The sequence below is a fragment of the Chiloscyllium punctatum genome, chromosome 11, assembly GCF_047496795.1.
Source record: "Chiloscyllium punctatum isolate Juve2018m chromosome 11, sChiPun1.3, whole genome shotgun sequence".
NCBI lineage: Eukaryota > Metazoa > Chordata > Chondrichthyes > Orectolobiformes > Hemiscylliidae > Chiloscyllium > Chiloscyllium punctatum.
In genome coordinates this window covers 10,227,654-10,230,725 of record NC_092749.1, presented here as the reverse complement: position 1 = coordinate 10,230,725, position 3,072 = coordinate 10,227,654, and positions in this window count along the sequence as shown.

Below are 3,072 nucleotides of genomic sequence, written 5' to 3'. Positions count from 1 at the left end.
ATAGACCACTTTCATAACCGCGGTGCATGGTGGGCACTCCCTCCGCCATGCTCACAAACTATTTCCGGCTTCCAACAGGCTTAAACAAACCGGAATAATTGCTGCAGGTTATATTTTATTACCGGCCTGTACGAATTTGTTTACGATGACAGGCTTAGAAATCTGTCATTTTATCACTTGTGATGTAATCTACCGAAGCAGGCGTGCAGAAGTCATTGAGTAATTAAAGATATTAAAACTTAACAAAGCCGGAAGTGGTTGATGAACTAACGATGGAGAAAGAAACAAAAGTCATGGTTTCGAGTCCGATATAATCTGCTTCGGAAATAGATGCGTCTCCGAAGAAAATTAGTTCGATCTCGAAACTTTCACACTTGTCTCTCGCTGCACTGATGCTGCCAGACCTGCGGAGTTTCTCCAGCATTGTCTCTATTTGTATTTCAGATTTCCAGAAATCGCAGAATTTGGCTTTGATTTTATGATGAAGTCCTAATTTTTATTAAAGATTGCTTAAGTCAGATTTTACTGAGTGCCAGTGGGGAAATGTGACAGCAAAGCAGCTGGAAATAAAAGCCGGAAATATTGAAATTCTCAAAAAAGTGTGGACTGATAACTGCTGCCGCCATTGATTGGTTCATGCGACGTGACGCAGGACACGTGACCCAATCGTCATCGGCACGTGACTTGTTTTCTGGCATTAATGCAGATTGAGAAATGCTGGTTTCTTAGTTACCATGGAAAACCTTGATGTTCTTTCTAACTGTGTGTGGCTATGTCTGCTATTAAAATTAAGAATCAGCACTGATCAAGAACAAATGCTGGAAAAAGCTTTTGAATAGAGGTTGAATATCGAGAGATCTGCTGTTTACTTTTTCAGTGAGCACTCAATGCAATTAACTAGACGGGTCTTCTACATAAGTCATTGGACTCGAAACTTTCAATCTGCTTTCTGTCTACAGATTTTGTCGGACCTCCGAATTCCTCCAGTAATTTCTGCATTTGTTTCTGATTCCAAGTATCCGCAGTTTTTTTGTCTTTTTTTTAAGTCTATCAACTGATTTGTTCAAAGGTAGTAAGCGACAAGCCATATATCAAAATATTAAGGAGAAGGGGGATCTCTAAATGGGACGCTCATTTTTTAAAAATTGGCTAGAATTTAAGTGGGGGCCCCAGTACAAGAGACACGTAAGTACAGAAGTGCTGTCGCCTTGTTGAGGGGCAGAGCTGTTCTGGTGCTTTCAAAGAATTCCTTTGAGAATAAAGTTTGAACAATCTCTCAGTCTGTCCGCCAGGGTGGGGACGAGACCCGTTGTGGTATTTGGGGAATTTGTGATTATTTGAGTAGCGAGCCTCATCATTCAACTGTTCCAAGACTGGGATCCTTAAGTGAATTTGAAACCAATACATGCATCAGGTTGGATTTGAATACGAATGCTTCGGCAGATGAGGCAAGGGTTAATAAATGGTGCAGTTCTGCAACTCACCGGTCTGTGGCGCCATGCTTGTGAAGTTGCAGGGGCACCCTCATCACCTCAGGAGATCTCCCACCCACAGCTTCCAACCTCATAGTCCGGGAACCCTGCACTGCCCGGTTCTACCTCCCTCCAAAGATCCACAAGCCTGACCACCCTGGCCGACCCATTGTCTCAGCATGCTCCTGCCCCACTGAACTCATCTCTACCTACCTCAACAGTGTCCTATCCCCCCTAGTCCAGGAACTCCCCACATACGTTCGAGACACCACCCTCGCCCTCCACCTCCTCCAAGATTTCCGTTTCCCCGGCCCCCAACGCCTCATCTTCACCATGGATATCCAATCCCTCTACAGCTCCATCTGCCATGGCCATGACCAGGACCTCCAAGCCCTCCATTTTTTTCTTCTCCAGACGTCCCCAACAGCACCCTTCCACCAATACTCTCATTCGTTTGGCTGAAGTGGTTTTCACCCTTAACAATTTCTCCTTTGAATCCTCCCACTTCCTCCCAAAGGGGTAGCCATGGGCACATGTATGGGCCCCAGCTATGCCTGTCTCTTTGTTGGCTACGTAGAGCAGTTGATCTTCCATAATTACACCGGCACCACTCCCCACCTCTTCCTCCGCTACATTGATGACTGCATTGGCGCCACCTCGTGCTCCCGCGAGGAGGTTGAGCAATTCATCAACTTCACCAACACATTCCACCCTGACCTTAAATTTACCTGGACCATCTCTGACACCTCCCTCCCCTTCCTGGACCTCTCCATCTCCATTAATAACGACCGACTTGACACTGACATTTTTTACAAACCCACCGACTCCCAAAGCTACCTGGATTACACCTCTTCCCACCCTACTTCTTGCAAAAATGCCATCCCGTATTCCCAATTCCTCCGCCTCCTCCAATCTGCTCCCAGGAGGACCAGTTCCACCACAGAACACACCAGATGGCCTCCTTCTTTAAAGACCGCAATTTCCCTTCTCATGTGGTTAAAGATGCCCTCCAACGCATCTCGTCTACATTCTGCACCTCCGCCCTCAGACCCCACCCTTCCAACCGTAACAAGGACAGAACGCCCCTGGTGCTCACCTTCCATCCTACCAACCTTCGCATAAACCAAATCATCTGCCGACATTTCCGCCACCTCCAAACAGACCCCACTACCAGGGATATATTTCCCTCCCCACCCCTTTCCGCCTTCCGCAAAGACCATTCCCTCCGTGACTACCTGGTCACCCCCCCCCCTCCCCCACTGCAACCCACCCTCCCATCCTGGCACTTTCCCCTGCCACCGCAGGAACTGTAAAACCTGTGCCCACACCTCCTCCCTCACCTTTATCCAAGGCCCTAAAGGAGCCTTCCACATCCATCAAAGTTTTACTTGTACATCCACTAATATCATTTATTGTATCTGTTGCTCCCGATGCGGTCTTCTCTATATTGGGGAGACTGGGCGCCTTCTAGCAGAGCGCTTTAGGGAACATCTCCGGGACACCCGCACCAATCAACCACACCACCCTGTGGTCCAACATTTCAACTCCCCCTCCCACTCTGCCGAGGACATGGAGGTCCTGGGCCTCCTTCACCGCCGCT